General features: G+C 44.1%; 1 protein-coding gene across 17 annotated transcripts in view; it reads left to right on the top strand.

The window, feature by feature from the left end:
• The window catches only part of LOC1279830 (cGMP-dependent protein kinase, isozyme 2 forms cD4/T1/T3A/T3B), a 130,095-nt gene that overhangs the window by 44,590 nt on the left and 67,606 nt on the right, over positions 1–17,899 (top strand). The window contains exon 1 of one of the 17 annotated variants that reach the window (XM_061659489.1): positions 13,928–14,116. The exons of the other annotated variants lie outside the window; for them this stretch is intronic. The gene's annotated coding sequence lies outside the window, so the exon portion shown is untranslated. Of the gene's footprint in view, positions 1–13,927; positions 14,117–17,899 lie in introns of those variants that run through there. 17 annotated transcript variants of the gene reach the window in all.

The raw sequence follows: 17,899 nt of genomic DNA, 5'->3' as shown, positions 1-17,899 counted from the left end.
AAGCGCAGCTTTGAGTTAACAATGTTGCCAAGGCTGTTTGACGAAACAGGTCTAAACATTCACTTTGCTTTGGTCAAAACTGAATATTAGACATGAAATGTACTTTTTAATGCTTTTTTGGGTTATTTGACGTAAACCCATTTCCATTATTATTTTATTCTGAAATCCTTTTCAATGCATAATTGCTAAATTTTACCTCTTAGCTATTAAAAATAGTTAAAAGTGATGAAATTGCATACCTTTAGGCGTTTAGTTCAGCCGAACGTGGATTAGTGTTTGTTAGTTGTTTGTTGTTTTATTCTGATTGAGTAATTAAACTCGTTTGAACGGATTTATTTCTTTTAATTTGAATGTTTAAATTCAAATCTAAAAATAAATCGTTGAAATACATCTGAATGTATACTATTTAAATAAAGCAACGAGATCGTCTGCTCCCAAAACCTGTTCCTTCCGACGAAGCCCGATGCCCTCCGGCCGTCGGCAGCCGGCTGATGAATGGTTAAACGTTTACTGTTCATGTAATCTACATTCGAAATGACCGCGACATGTAGTTTGCTTTTTTGCTGCACCTTTTTCCCCTCTCTTTCTCTCTCTACCACGAATTCCACGTATTGATTCGTGTTGCCGAAACTGTTAACCAGATAACGGCGATCCGATAAACGTCATAAACATACGGTTCTGACACGGCTTTGCATGATGAATGCGTTAAGAGATGCTGGAAGAAAAATGCTCAGCCAATGCAAAACGCCCCAACCGGTCGGCAAATGTTGACGGAATAATAAATGAAAGATGGAAAATATGCGTAAAATTAATTGAAAACTGTCTCTAACCCCCCTCCGCCAACCGTGGCTCTAAAAGCGCATTAGCAATGTATGCAAATCATTCGTTTCGTATCGAAAACAACCACCGCATGTCGTAAATTAGTGCCGGCAATAATTCATTCTATCAGCAGGGTCAATCTTTCGGAAAAATTATCTCCTAAACTCCTTTTTTTCCTGCACCACAGAGCCCCACAGATGAGAGGCATTTCCGCTCGAACTGTGCGCTCACGGGCCGGGCGCTGGGGATAAAACATATTCACGTGCCCGTCACCGTAATCATTAACACCTTATATTTGATTTTATGATACTGCAGCACGATTAGCAAGAGAGGAACGACGACGTTTTAGAGCGAACCGGTTGGGTCTCGCGCCATTGCGGCTAGGCCGCCGCACTCGCGCCGGAGACTAATTGGTAGCAAACGTAGCACACGTTGCGCGAGAGGAAATGCAATCGGACGAACGCGTGCGGACCTCGTAAGTCAGTTCGATCGAATGCTGCGGCGATATGAGTGCAAATGTTGACATGGATTTGCAACCAATGAGTAGAGAAATGGGTAAACATTAGCAGCAACACCCGTGCAGCGGCAGCAGCCGAGCAATGACAGCAGTGAACCGGTTGGTTGGAGAAGTAATTAGATACGGTTATGCGAGACGTGAAATGTAATTAAAACCAAATCGAGCTGAAAATGCTTTTTTTTTCTTTCTTAAGGATGGAGTAAATAGCGAATGGTTTAAAACAAGGGTAAACAAGTTTTGTGCAATTTCAAGGCCATAGAAAGCGAAGTGAAATGACACAAATCATAGAAAATCTAGACGACTCTAAACGACTGAAACTCCGGGTGGAACTAGTGGTTCTTATTTTTTCCGGAGTCCTAATCGGAGTTCTAGGGTCGCTCCAGAGAGCACATCAGCAGTCATAATCCTTTTCACAGAATTGGAGAAAGGCTCAAAGTACTTTGACGTATGTAATGTATTAAGACCTTTTTTATCTTTATCACATTCACATCAAAGTTTGTTTGCACACTGCAAGCAACTGCTTTGTGTTTTTTTTAATATTTTTTTTTAAATTGTGGATGTTCTTTTGGTGCAGAAATATTTTATAGCTTTCCAAATATATCTTATACTCTTTTTTCTACTTGTGTGAACAAGCATCTAATTTCCAATAAAACGGTTATACTTCTGGCCAACGAATGCGAATCGTTGGACGCACACTGTACATCGATCGCTAGCGCACGGTAGCAGCGCCATCTAGCGGCGACTAGTGCAAACCGTTATTCGAGTACACTTGGTCGGATGTTTTTCGAGCGGTTGTTCTTCAAGCTTTTGTTTGTGAGATTTTTGAATTAATAGGATTTTTGACAATAATTGCTTCATTTCGCATTCAACAGATATTCGAGAGAAAAAATGATAAAAGTCTCTAAGCTTTTTGAATCGTTTTTCATCGTTTCCAAAGCTCTAGGCATAACGAAATGATTGCTCCGTGCGTTGCTGTTGCTACAAATTACTAGCTGTACCGCACAGAGCGCCGCACAATGCAATTGATGTTTATTAAACTCCCATAAACTTTTATTTGATAGAGCCCTCAATCACGAGCACGCCCGAAGTGTATGCGGCCGCTTTCGCTGCAGCAAAACGGTTTGAAAATTAGCCCCTGCGGTCAAGCTTCTATCGCCGATTGCACTCCTTCGGTCCTGCAAATGTGCAATGTGGCAAACACGAACCATTTGGCAGTGTCTGCAATTCAATTCGCCACTAACTACACGCTCGGCCACACGCGCTTGCCGCCGAACGTCGATCACAACGGACCCTCGGAGCAATGGATTTAAGTGCTCGACACTTTGGCAAATCGTTCCAAGTGGCAACCGCCGACCAATAACGTTGAAGCGGCGCGTTAATCACACTGCTAATGCGCGATGTTGTTTAATTGGCGCATGTGTGCGCTGGAAAACAGTGAAATGTGCTCTCTTATCGTGCCAGTCTGATGTGCATTTCGAGCCAACGAGCAGAAGCGGCAAACGATGTAAACAAAACGGTTCTGGTCAATTGTTGACGGGTAAACAGATCGTGTAATAGGGAAACAGGCCCGATTTTATGGTTTGAGAAGGTGTGGGAGCTTAGGATGGTTAAAATTGTTTTCAAAACATTGTGCCTGTTGTGATCAAATTAAGTGGTGAACACGCTTTATTTCGTTTTGTTGAAATTCTTTATGATTACTTTAATTTCCCAACAAATAGACGGTTTTCGGGGTAATCCTTGTAGTGCATTCTAGAGCACTAAAGCAAACAATCGTATTATTGCGTGATGCAGTTAAAAGACAAACGCTTCGCTTCTTTGATGTTGCTGCCCTACAACAACATGATACGACTTGCTAATTCTGCCAAATCTTGCTAAAGCGAACAAAACTCTTTAAACGTACCGTGACGACATTACCCGATTATCCTCACCTGGCAGTTTATATGCACGACCATCGTGACCGTCCCGCAAAGCAAGCGAAAGAACTGGGTTAATCCTCAAACACGCATGCTGCGCTTTCGGCGATTCTGCGCCACTGCGCCAAGTGTTTAATTTTACGCAATTTAATGGACAACTTGAATCATTTCTAAACGGTTATCAATCAAACACCCCCGGCTATGCGTCCCCAAGCACAAGACAAAGCACCGTACAAACATGCGAACAGGAGAAGCAATTTAACTCTGCTCCATTTCACCTGCCATACCTACCAACCGAAGGATATCCGTAACGCGCTTTGTTGTTATGACTGGCGCTCGCGAGGGATTTTGCTGTTGTTGTTTTGCTTTCGGCTTCTGCCAACCTTACCGCGCTTTAAATCTATCAACTTTCCAGGGTCGTGCAAATAAATAGCACTGTGCGAACTGTCACACCCAAAAACAAAAATTGCGACTTCGATCCCCGATAATATCGCGCAGTGATGATGGTGGCTCCTCGCAGCCCCCTCTCTCTCTGCTTACTGTGCACCTATTTGCTACAACTCTATTGCGCACGGTTTTCGGCGCGCTTTGGGGCTATCGGAGCTGCAGCGGCGGACGACCGGTAATAATTTCGGTCAATTCGATCGCGTTTGAAGTGCCCGGCAGCAAGCATTAATCACTTGCCTGCCCGGCCGTGCTGCCCTAGCAGGTATCGGGCGGTATTGGATTGTGTTGGGGGCACTTTTTTCATTGTCAGTAACCTGTTTGTAAGCGATTTGGGCAATGATATTGTACCGTGCTCAATCTTAATCGACAGATTACGATCAAGTCCTCGAACAACAACAACAACAACAAAAAAACCAGAGAAAAAGGAGTTTTAAGAAAATGCGACACGAGAGCTGCTTTATGTACTTTCAAGGTGCTGGGTGTGTTAAAATTAGAGTAAGAGGGAGCGAAAGGGCACGGGAATCAATAGAGGACGCAAATAATTAATACACACCACCAAATATTTAGCGTATGTTTGATATTTAACGTATGAATGACGATTTAGAGTAGCTGAGTTGTTTTTATATACTTCCTCAAATTCAAAATAAAAATAAGAATTCATCATTTTTAAAAGGGATTTATTTAGGTTTTATTTTTGTAAAATTTAGATGTTATACCATTTTTCCAAATGAGCGTTTTCCAACCCCAATATGGATGCTATGCAAGAGGTGCTTTTTCGTACACTGAATGCCTTTTCTTCTTCTTCATCTTCAATGGCACAACAACCGTTGTCGGTCAAGGCCTGCCTGTACCCACTAGTGAAGTGAGCTTGGCTTTCAGTGACTTATTGTTACCATAGCAGGATAGTCAGTCGCACGTATGGGGGCACGGTCTATTCGGGGCTTGAACCCATGACGGGCATGTTGTTAGGTCGTACGAGTTGACGACTGTACCACCAGACCGGCCCAAACTGAATGCCTCTATGAAACGTTTTATAATGTTCCTCAGGACCTAACCTAGCCAGAACTAGTCCATTGCTGCTAATACAGTGAGGATGCATCGACAGTGTCCTTTTAATCCGGTAACTAATTAAAACAAATTATCCAAAAACTGTTTGAATGAATTGATCCTTTCCGTTTTAAGTTGGTAGGCTGAAATTTATAACTGTGAGCTGTTTACATTGTCTAGCAGTTTTCGAGCAGCTATCTAAGTATAATAGTATAATATACAGGTGGGCTTATCCCAAGGTGTATGAATTTCGAAGGCTGATTTTTATCGCTTATGTTTCTGAATGAAGATTTTAAGAGTGTTTTGTGTATTCGTCAAGCCTCCAGAAAGCTTGTTTGAACTAAAGTTTTCACCCATCCTGTCAAAAAGTGATATTCAAATTTGGTTATAAAAAGACCACCTGGACTACATACACTTTGATTCTGGATTCCATCACCAGATCTCTTTAATACACCTTGGGATAAATGTAAACACCACCTTGTTTGGCCATTTTTCGAGCAGGTACTCGAATCTAATTCTAGCTTTGAGGCTAGAATAATCGACACTGAAAATTGCAGGCTAGTTTTGTGTGTGGTTTTGTATGGAGCGTTTACATGATTTCAGCCTCCAACTGACAAACTCCATTCAATAGACTGGCTAGAATCGTGAAGGGCCCCATTATTTGCTTTTTGAAGATTAATATCATTATCATACCATGTTTAATACATTACCTAAAAAGAGGATCAATTACAATCAATGCAATGTTATAAAAAAGAGCCATGTATTTAGCTGCATCGGTGTATCTAATGACTCAATCTAGAAAACATTAAACCGGTGTATTCAAGATCGTAATAAATTTGTATTGTTTTAAAACACGTAGAAGATCTTATAATTTACTGTAATGTACTGTACTGTAACGTAATGTTCTGTACTGTATTGATTTTAAAAAAATCTTATTATTTTAGCGGGTGATTAACTGCAATTGTCTATCTAAAATCGATACCAAGCATTAAATGTGCTCATTTGTCCCATCATTCTGTAACATATATTTTCGAAGCTAAAGGAATCAGTAGCAAGCGAACAAACCCAAGGATCTTTCAATGCTTTACTCTCTCCTCATAAGTTTTCCTTACGAAGGAAATAGCATTTTAATAACCCCTGCAATCGTTCCCAAATGAAGCCATATTTTAGCGGCTAACCGGAGGCAACATAAAATGTGTCTGTAAATTAACGATACAACGTGCAGCACACTGGGTGCACCGAGCAGCATAGCGGGAGTGACTTTTGGTGTTGGTGCAAGATGGAATCACCAACAAGTGATCCCCAAAAGGTTGCTGGTTGAGATCAAATGGGTTGGAGAAATGCATTCAACTTACGCACCTTTTTAGAATCACTCCAACCGTGTATTACGATGTTTATGCGCACCTGATCGCAATCGGATCGACCCACCAAAAAGGCCACCATAAATTATCGGCTTTGGAGCAACAACAGACGGGTGGGGGACGGGTTTAGCGAGTGCACACCACGAAAATGCGATCGATCGAAATGTTTGCGGAAAAGCGAAATAAAGTACCGGAATAAAGCTGAACAATTTCAAAGCGATCATACCGCGATCTCCTCGCGAATTGCATTACACTCCGGGGTGGACGACGGTGGCACACACTTGCATCACCCGTGTGTCGGTCGGTGTCGTAAACCCGTTGTGGCGCATCGTAAATGAAGGTGAACGAAAACAAAATAAAAAAACAAATCCCCGTAATCCCCTTATTTGCCCTTTTTTCTGCTCAAGCGGCTCCAGCGGCGGGTGCAACAGGTTACATGAAAGGGCAACTCCGGAAGGATAAAATAGCAAACGCACAGCAAGAAACTGAAGTCGAAGCGGCGATTTCAGCGCGCCGAATGATATCTTAACCTGAGAGAGGAGGCGTTGGGATTTAGTTTCTTTCTTTTTCGGTTGGGGCCATGGGCGGTACGAATGATTGTGAGCGTTTGCAGTACATAAATTTTACTGCAAGATAAAAGAAAAGCGCCTTCCGGTAACCGGGTGGGGAAAGCAAGGCAATGGTTGATAAAGCCTGCTGCAGGAAGCGGTGCCATTCGGCGACTTTTATGATCACCTTTCGCCCTCGATGTTAATGTTTTTCCGTTTCGTTTATTAACGACAGTTTCCTGCTCTTATTGTACATTTCTTTTTTAGTCTTTATGAAAAAACGGCATGTTTTAAGTTGAATTTTTACACCTTTCACGTTGTTTATATGTATTTTGCTGCTTTTTATTTTTGTTCTTGTTTAATAATTTTAAAATTAGCAGTTTTACTTCATTTTGAAGGTTTAAAAAATCAATTGTGTTTTTACTATATTTAAAGCTCTTTTCCCACATAGTAAATTCAATAAAAAGAAAAAGAATTTTTATGAACAACAAACACGAAACCTTTGTCCCATAAATCAACGGAAATCAAAACGACCGATCGGTAAAATATCGAAATAAATGCGCGATCAAATGTGACACTGGCAGCGAACAAAAAGCATGTTTTTTTATACACCTCCCTCAAGCGTGAAGAAACACAATAATCTTTTGATGGTTTTGCGGACTTTTTTTTTATTTGGCGTTTGCATGTCTGTCAGCGATGAATCGTCGCCTAAGTGCAGCCCGCCTGCCTGCAACCAATTCAGAATCAATTTATGGAAGCTGTAAAATATTAACCGAAAACAAGCGATCGATCCAAGCCGGGCGCATATCGGGCCAGCGTTTTTGATGACCGTTGAGGTTCCGCTCCCGCTGATGTCATGACAGCTACGGTCCCCGGGGCCGATAATTTGTTACACGCCAAAAGGTATGCCTGGAAGCGAGCGCGCCTTTATTGAGACATTCTTTGGCTGGTTTGGCTGTGTCTGATGCCACCAACGGAAACAGAAAAAAAATTCCCTCCCATTCCCGGGGGTGTATAGATTGGAAAAATTGAAAGCGATTGTCTTTGCGGCGCAAAGATCGCTGTTTGCCCGATAAAAAGCGCTATTAATGCACCCGAAATGGTATTAGATGGGGCGAAGGAGGGAACTGGCGATGTTGTAGCCAGGTCTTGCCAGTTTTAGTCGAGCCGTGCGTGAGCGTTGTATCCAAAAATCAAAGAAATCGATTAAGGATTCTGGTGTAATGCAAATGTTTGATGGAATATAAAGATTTTCAATTTAAATATCAATTTAAAATTTAAAGTTTTATCGATCTTCGGTCGGGTTTTTGGGGGTCGTTTTTATTCAAAAATATAAACAAGAGAAAGGCACGCTGGTGTATAGAGAAGCTCAATTTGCTCATTTTATTGTTACAAAACGGTACCCTGCACAACTTGCTTCGGTGCTTCCAAAATAGCCTTTTTCCCTGCTTCTGCGCAGCCTATGTGACAACACAAATTGTTATCGTTTTTGGCGGCAAAGGAAATAAAAATTATCCAGATGAAATACGCGCTCATTTCGCTCGAAGAAGTCGTCGTTAAAGGCCTCTGTCGGCATAGAAAGTATGCCAAAAAAGTGAACGCAAAAGGGAAATTTCCGCAGAATTGCGTTCGTTAAATTGTACCACTTGGCAACTGTTCAAAACAGGAACGGTTCGAGTATTGCTGCTCGACTTTTTACATTTATGTCATTTATCGAGAGTATTAAATTGCCAATTGCACCACGGGAACTTAATTGCAATCTTGCGGAGCGGTTCTCTTTTTTTTTTTGTTACTCTCAGTTTCTGTTGCGATGTATGCCATAAAGTTACTGGTTTAATGTTGGCGCAAGTTTGTAGCGCAAATCATCATACAAAACTGGTTGAATCCAATGAAGCGCAATGAAAAAAAAAAATAAGCAATGCGTCGAAAGAACTGTATTTTTGTTAATTTACAAGTCATTTTAATTGTTTGTTTAAACAGGCGCAGAACGAAAGCCTGAAAAACACACCACACCGCAAAGCAATTAAAAATCGTTGCCAAAATTGTGATCCAATAATCAAGCTGCCCATTCCGTTCCGCCGCATTGCCAGCAAAATGTAGTTGGTGTGGTGTGGTGGTACATATTAAACTTTTGTTTTTCCGTCGCTGTTTCCTTACACGCAGCCACAAAAACATGTTTTGTTCACGCAGCCATTGTCCGTAGGTCGTAATTTCTTCTGGTTTTGGTATGATGTTCACACCTTTCCGTTGTCCACTCACAGGCGCTTCGTGGCATCGGCATTGTGAATTTATTGATGCAACAACGCATCGTATGACAGTTGGTAATTCGTCATCTTTCCTTAATGAGACCTTAATCAAGTGCTGCACACAAGCTCCTCCGTCACGTGCGTGAACATGATCGCCTGTTGTCGGTGTTTCGGGGTTTCTCGTAGTTTTTCTTTCTTCCAAACCAAGCAAGTCCTGCATTAAACCGGTTGATATTTGATAACCAAACAGTGTGTGAGTGCGAAAAAAAGCCGGCGCAACCCCGCAACGCACGCTTATTAAATCACCCAATGTCACCTAAATGTGTGAATGACGCGAGATATCGCCTTGCACTGCTGCAGCCTCCCGGTGTGATCGTTGTTGGTTAATTAAAACATTGGTACCCACGACACCAGACACTTTTCTCTTTCCCACCAGCAGGATACATTTTCTTTAAATTGTGTGTTTTTTTTCTTCAATTGGAACCCATGGTACATTGAGTTGATGAATGTTCATTAGGTTATTGCGCAGGTTTTGACATTAATCAATCGTTATCGATCGTTGTATCGTGTTTCCAATACTACGCCTTAAAAAACACATTGCCCAATTTTGATATCGATCGTGGGCAATCATAAATTCGGAACGTGTAATGCCACTGTCAACAGTAATTAAAAATTAATGGTGTGTTAATGGGGAATTGGTTTTATCGGGTCATACGCAGCATGGCAAACCGCTGCTGCTTTGCAGTGTTTTTCTCATTTTATATCAAGACTCAAGCGCAAAAAGGTTTCCTTCCTAGAAGCATGAGGCAACAAAATGTACTAACAAAATGCACGCAAGTGTTACAAACTCCAGAAAAAAATGCCAATGTTTTCATGTTCAGCAAAAACCACCTTAATGACTGTTATAGTTAGCTCTAATTTTATTTTTCTTCTTTGATTTATTTCACAGGTATGTGAACGGGACCAAACACAGGCTTTTATTATATCTGGTAAGAGATTTATGCAATTCCTTCAAACCGATAGCGTCAAGTGTTGATTACAAATCTTTTAGACTTTAAGTTGATTTGAAGCATCAATTCCACTTCTGCTTCAATGAATATCATCTCTGTCGATGGTTTCGTAACGAATGTCACGATTAATCTCGAAATTACCCCGTACGTGACACATTTAAACACTGCGGCCGTTAAAAGCGATCCGGGCGGATACGAAGATTTAATGACACAAGCGCTTGCGTCAATTAAATCGCATCCATCGTCCACCGATTGCAAACAACGCCAGTCGTGAGATTATGTTGCACTCCCGCTGACGTGTGGTGGTGAGCAAGAGCGCTATATAAACAATCGCAAAAATTGGAGCAAACTGCAGCGAAAAAGCGAAAAGCCAAAATAAAAATTCAGCTCCGCGAAGGAAAATCCATTTCCCCCCCATGTGTCAACAGACAGAATCTCAGAATAAATAAAACAAAATGTAGCATCTACTTTGAAGTTGGTGCGCCTCTTGTGATGGTTTATATATTCTCTACGGTTTGTAGTGTAGCACGATAGCAAGATACAAAACACGATGAATAAAACGAGCGAGAGCTGGATCACCGGTTTCGTTCGATAACCCCCGGATGATTGCGAATCAAGCGGTAGTGAAGTTATCTCCCTTGAGACTTCCGATTGAAAGGTCCCCAAAAATCTCGAACGGTAATTTCCCGGCTTACCAACCGATCGACTCTGATCGGCTTAAAGAAAGATAAAACTACACACGCCATGGGTACCGTGCAAATAGCCGCCAACATGTACGATTGTGAAAGGTTCCGATCGTGTTGTGGTCCTCAAAACTGCATGTTACTGTGCGCCCGTGTGCACAAACATACACACACACACACACACACACACACAGACACGTACCCCGCCCTCGATCGTGGTTGATCTCTCGGTCTCTCCCTTCCTCGCCCTCTCTCGATCTTTTGGCCACTGAACGTGCGGATTATGGGATGATGAAATGGAGCCTGCGGAATTGGACCACACACTCCTAAAGCCAATGTAAATCACCTGTCACTCAACTTTTCAACGTCGTGCGATCGAGATCGAACGCCGCCGTGTGTCGTACACCCGAAAGGGAGACCGATGGTCTTTATTTTTGCATCCCCGTCCCAAACCCTTGAGGTAATAGAGTTATAAAACGCGTAGAGGTTAACTGTCGGACGAGAGTTGGAATTGCATACGGTTAGGTTTGCAAGTTGTTGGAAAAGGTTTTAAAACTGTAACATTAAAAATTTACTCACATGAAAAACTTGATTGAATTTGATCAATTTACTTTCTCCTGGGTTGAATGCTATAGAGATGATTCATTCTACGGTTATTCCAATTCCAACAAAGGTGTTCAAAAAACCAGGATGAAAGGTGTGTCCCTCCCTTTGCCAAGAGGAAGTTTACTCTTGAGGGGTAAAAGAGGTAACATGTCACCTTTTTGATACAAACGATCACAATGCGAACTGCAAAACATGTGAACGAAAGCAAAAGAATACAGAAACTGACAGGCTGACAACGCATGCTCCTCCTTTGCTCCTGGTTCCTCGTTACATTTGAAGATTCCGCACCGGTCTCACGGACATGTACGCGTTGTCGAAGATGAGGCGGCCCAATGTACACAACTCCCGACCCTGGATGAACAAGATGGCTAGAAAACAAGACTGCTCGTTTGCGCGAATACAATTCGGGCGTGTAAATATTTGAAAGTAAGCAGGTCCCGACGCGTCGCTCTACGGCCCACACCAAATGAAGCTAAGCGCAAATAATAATTAGCGTACAATAGGGGGAAGGAGGTATAGGACGACGAACAGCCGCCGACAAGAGACGAACGATCGCTAATACCATCAGCTTCAACAATGCAAACCTTCATTCAATGCATTGTGGAGCGTAGTAGGCGTTTGAAGATGTTGGGGGAGATCACACCGAAACCCCAAACCCGCTGACCCAAAACAGAAAGCTCCAATTGTAGTGAGTAATGTTGTCTTTCCAAGCTGCCTGCTGGAACACCTGAAGATCCTAAAGAATTGGCAATATTGGCACGTCTGAGCTCTTAGAGGTGTTCCGCGGTCGATTGGGGAAAAGAAACAAAACCAAAGATATTCACGTCCGGCTTTCGTCGGTTAGTCATCATCATCATGATCATCACGTGCAGTTGGAGAAGTACGGTGGCATATTCCGCTTGGATGTTGGCCGGCCCCATGTAGCCATCAATCAATTCGCGTGACATTCACTAACCCCCATTCGCGACTGATGGTTACAGAAGTCGTCCTAATAGAGCCTGAACTACGTCTACCTTTGAGCGGGCATCACCAATACACTCTTAACGGGGTAGAGTTGCTCTCACCACTACTCTTACATTGCAACTTGTACCGAACATCACCTTCAGATTCGCATCCGATCTACGCGGCTAGTAAGCGGCTTGTGAGCAAAATCAAAACAACCCTCAGCCGGAAACTCAATTAGCTGCGTGATCGTGTAGCTAGTTAGGCTCGCCGTACTTAAGTGAAGTTTAATCGCTTACGGCCGGAGCCTGTTTGGCGGTGTTGCTACCGGTTACGGTGACTACGATGCGTAGCTAACGGTAGTAGTGTGTACCGTCATGCGTTAACTTCTGCTAGACGCAGCTTAATTTGTATCTCCCATATCATTTACACTGGGAAATAAGATCGTTCAAAATGTTGTTTTTATTAGCATTGAAAGGCACATGCAAGTTGCAAAATATGATTGAAAATGACTCCAGCAGACACTGCGCACAGTTAATAACGCCAATGTAGCTGGAACTTCCCAGGGACATTGGCTGGTAGTGTCGATCTTCAATAAAATTGGTAATAGATTTATATTGGCGGGATCAATTGACACGGCGGTGAGAGGCGTCTCGGGCGCGTAAACTTGTGACGCATTTCTTTTGCCGCAAGCTGACCAGAAACTGGGCCACGCGGGATCCACCAGGGGGTGATCTGGTGCCTACTCTTTAATTGATGGTAGTCAGTTAAATGCTGTGGAGTTCGGATATAGCTAGATTTGTCTGAGTTATTGATGTACTCCACAACTCAATTCTTTCCATTTGTGCCCATCTCTCTGATGGTTCAATCGTGAAGAGCAGCCAGTGAAAACCCTTAAATTTCAATCCCATTTACACACCCCATAATGGTTATCGGGAAGCAATGCGTTGATGTGTGACTTGCAGAGTTGAACGATGGCTGCTGCTGCTGCTGGCGACCGGCTTATCATCCCCACGCCAATCACGTTTCTTCCACTGTCCCTTGTTCGCCTTCTGATGGACCTGTCCACCAGGCAAGCCCTACTAAAACCGGTGTCGATCAATTCGCACCGCATCTCCCACCCACCCCGGCCCGATGCCGATCACGACCGGTGCGCGGTGGTAATCATCTCTTCATTGGAGCTGTCACTCTCAATGTTTTCGTTTTGATAGCTCTCTTTCGCTGCGCCGCTGTCAGTGTGAAATTCGAGCAGCTGCTTTGACCATTCGAGCACCCCTCAGGGTGGGTCTCTCGGTCAATCTCTCGGCATCTCTCGAAGCGCAGGGGTGTACCAAGGGGGTATTTCTCTCTCCGGTTTTGCCTGTTGCCGTATGACATAATTCAAGTTTTTCGCTTCCTTCGTCCTTCCCCGAACCGGACACTCTACGAACTGTGCCTCTAAGCTCCCACGAAGCCTATTGGCGAGTCTCTGAAGCCCGCACGCACACACAAACAGCAGAGCCCCCACGTACACCGTGCGCACAGCAAAGGTCCTTGACGAACTTCGTCGTGCGTCTTTTTACACGTTCGTCCGCCCCAAATCAAGAACCGCTGCGTATGGTCGGGCGGGAGGCAAAGGGGACGGAGAGAGGCCTGCTGCGCGGTGGCCAGAGTGAAGTGAGAGGATTGTTTCGCTTCTTAATTTTCAAACCCCAGACACGCTGCCTGTGCCTGTCGACCCTATCTCGCGTCGGACGCGCACCGCAGTCGCGCGAGCTGTTCTCTGTCGTGGCGTGCGGAAGAGAGTGATCAGTGCAAAACAAGACACCGTACAGCGCGGAACGTTTTTTCGGTTGCGCTTTCCCGAGATCATCAGTCATTCGGAGTCTCGAGATCAGTCTTTTTTGTTTGGTTTCGGGAGTTGTCCGTCCGTTTTGCGCGTGCAACCGAAGTTGTCGCTGCTGTGTTGCTTTTTGGGAACGGCTTGTGAGAAACTGTGTAAGATCTCGTAAAGTGCGTTTACAGCTGAGCTGTGTGCGTCCAGTGCGTGCGTCTACGACCCTGTGCCACAACACCAGGGTTGATGGTTAAGGAAGCTTGTATCTACCGCGTGCGACGTTGGAGTGTGTTTGTGTTTGTGTATTTATTTTTTGTCTTGAATTTTGACCATCATCGGCCTACCTAAACCGTTCCAAGATCAAGGTGACTGTGCTTTCGGTCGACCCGTACCTACGGAAACCTGTGTGTTGCTCACACGCGGAAGTTCACCTTATTAAGACATCTGGCTGGTGTAGTTGTGTGGCTCTGGAGAGTGATTGTTAGTGCGCGAACGTGTCCAGTGTGGTACCGATCAAACTCCCAAAACAAAACAGAATTGCCTGCGAATTCGTAGTGTTAGAACGCGTAAACAACGCGAGCTTCTCTTGAAAGTCACCTGTGTCTGGGTTTGCTCCAGTCTCCAGTGCGCGTACGCAAAGGGTGCTTGTTGCTGCTGCTGCTGAGGCCAAGGTTGCTGTCGTCGATCGGTCGACACGCTGGTCGACACAACCCGCGATGGACGATCGACACCTGGTTTGAAGCGCGATTGTGTGTGTGTTTGTATTTGTCCTGCGTTCGTGCGTGTGCGCGTGAGTTTGGAAGTGCAACGCTGGCAACTGCACTGCAAGTTGATGCACTCGCGTGAACGTGCGGCCAACGACAAGTGTGTGACAGGACCGGTCAACTTCCCTTCATCGAACAGTAGTTTCCCTTTCAAGCTGACGTCCGACGACCGAAAATCGGACCCGTTTTGCATGACGTTGTGGATCAGTTTTAATTTATGGACATCATTGTGCCAGTTGTCTGGTACGGGGTGGTTAGTAATAGGCACACAAACACTAGAAAAACCGTGGGTTTTGGGTGACTGTGTATTAGTAGTAGGCAATATCGTAAAGACTTTCATGGCACTTGACGACGACGCTGATCGCTCAAGTACCTACGCCGAACGGCTTCCAACGCTTTGATGACAGCCAGAATTAATGATTTTTGTCCTTGGAACCACCGGTGGACAGCATTACGATATGCAACAAAGTGTACATTGACACATGGCTTCTTCGTTCGCCTCTGTCATCACGTACTCGAGATCGCGCGAATCCGCACCAGCTTTGAAACCAAGACCTCCGTCCCCCGGTACTGACCAACGGCGGTGCTACGTCGTGGCGTGTCGTTGTCACCGTGGCCGATCCGGTCATGTCACGCAAAAAAAAGACACGCAACCTGCGCGGCGCGAGTTGAATGAACTTGCTTTGGGACAGATTTTTCTTACACACATAGCCGCTGAGAGCGTAGCGGCGGCAGGCAAATCTGTCCTGGGACAAGTTCAAAAACGCAATCAACCAACCAACACCGCGATCTCCTTGGGGCGCATGCGCGCAATTTCGGTTTGCCATTTCTGTTGCGACTGCAATGATGCCGGGGTGTTGTGTACTAGTTTGTGAGCAAACGTACCATAGTTGGACGAAAACTAGCTGCAGTGTGCAACATGAGTGTTTGTATTTTGTTTTTTTTTTTCCTCTAAATGAAATTCTCGCTCGTTTATCTACGAACACCGATAACGTAAGCCTCCATAGGGGCACATGTTCAAATAATCAGGTTTTAAGTGCCGGAGCTACCTTTCGGTTCTCTGTAAATGGAGGTTGAGTTTTCGAGTTGGAGTTTCTCTTCCGATTACCGCCTGTTAGAGGTTTGGTTTTGATATGGATTGACCTAAAATCAGAATCACATTTATATGTGTTTGGGTGATTAGGATTGAAAAACGAACGCAAACCTTACGCTCCCCGAAAAGGTGTGGCTAGTTGGCGAACGGTGTAAGATGTCTAACGGTTATCACATCAAATCTTTAATTCAGTTTTTTCACCTCTCAGGTGTATAATGTTGGATATCATTTTTTGCTCGTTTCAACGCTTTTGAAACGTGAGACGTGTTTGACACTTGAAAGGCTTAAGTTAAGCCTTGTATAATTAAACGAGCACAGTGTGTTACGTTACACTACACTCACGTGTTAGCGTTTGGAGACGAAGACGAACTCGACGCGTGTTTCGGTACAAATGTTGTTCTTTGATTGAACTCAGCCGCCCTTGTCAACACTTGGCAGCGGTAGCCGAAAGATGTTGCATTACGTACATGTCCTTCTCCCAGATGGTGTGTATGTTAGTATTTCGCATTGCACTCTTCGCTGTCGAGGAGGATAGAAAAAATAGCAAAGTGCGAAAAATGTTCACACGAACCACGGCAGACAGCTCGTCTCCAACAGTGAGATCGTGAGATCCGCATGTTCTGATGGTTGTCATTACAACCAATTAAAATAGGCAGCTATTGAAACGGATGTACGTCACACCAACAGCTGTGATTCGGTTTTGCTTTCGCCCCTCCCTATCTAATGGCACTGAAAAATCGGACAGCAAAATCAATTAACACCTGGTTTGCTTGGTTTGTTCGGGTGCATAGAAAATGAAAACAAACCTCAATGTTAAGGTAAACATAATTTAGAGTTGATTAATGGAGGTTATTAAGTTTCGCACTAAACGGCTACAAGATTGATAGCTTTCAATTCGTCTCACTTTGAAGTCACATTTTCAGCTTTACTATTGCGTGCTAAACGATTGATTTCTGCAAACCCCCGCTCCATGACCTATTGTCAAAGACTTTTAAGGTTAAATTGTTTTCTTTTTGTCTGACGAATTTCGATTGTGAAATCGAATATTAAGCAAGGAAATGAATGGAACTGTAGCTAAACTAAATGCTCCGAACGAAGCTATTATTTTGCACAAACGGTCTTATTAATGCAAATGTGATACCCTTCGCAAAATTCCTCCATATCCGGTGATATTGAACGTTCGACCGCAAAGCGAACGTGGTAAAGCCATCGCGATCGGAAAGGGTATCGATTTCGGAATGATATTTCTTTGCGTTAAATTATTTCCGCTTGAAATCCGATTCCGATCCAGACTTTGATATGTTACGCAGAAAAGAAGAGAGAGACACGCACTCCCCGGATGGCCAAATCTGGGTCGATCGGTGCTCTTCGGCATTAAAGTTCGTTGTCTCGAGGGGTAAGCCCCATGACATGATTGACCTTAAGCGGCCTCAAGGCTCTGGGAGCCGGAGACCGAAAGAATAGGGTTTGCGAACTAGCAGAGCTCCCCTAATACACACACCGGTGATCGTGTTTTGATCTGCGCATTGTAGATCTCTTGGGAGACACGGAACACAGGCTTACCACACCGGCGGGACAATCTCGGCACAGATTAGATTAATGCAAGGTAACTCGGGTCGGGGGTTCTTTTTGTAGGCTAAACCGTTCGTACATAAATCCTGCCGACTCAACCGCCAATTTACTCCACCAAGCCCTTGGGGGGCAGCAGCAAACGCATCTAATGGCCCCATTCTCCCCGGCATGAAGCGTCACCAAAGTGAACATTATGGAAGATTTATTGGTACCACCGCGTTGACTTCATGCATTTCGTGAGAGAACGGCGGCCCCTGGTGTGTAGTGTATGACAAGATGAGGCTTTTGATTGAATTATGAAATAACAGCCCCTATACATGATGATCGTTATTGTCAGCATCTCGGTTGGGGTAGGTTTTAGACACGAGATCCCAGCACGTATTAATCCACCTTTCAGTGCGCGGTGTACGGTGTTGTGTAGATGCCAATTTAATGACACTCAGCCGTCAGGTTGTTGTTGCTGGAGCGATACGAGATCTAGAAGGTTGTGTAGACGGCTAGATTTCACAATTGGC

The sequence above is a fragment of the Anopheles gambiae genome, chromosome 3 (assembly GCF_943734735.2).
Source record: "Anopheles gambiae chromosome 3, idAnoGambNW_F1_1, whole genome shotgun sequence".
NCBI classification, from domain to species: domain Eukaryota; kingdom Metazoa; phylum Arthropoda; class Insecta; order Diptera; family Culicidae; genus Anopheles; species Anopheles gambiae.
Note: the sequence above shows the minus strand (reverse complement) of the source record. Positions and strands in the feature narration are given on the sequence as shown.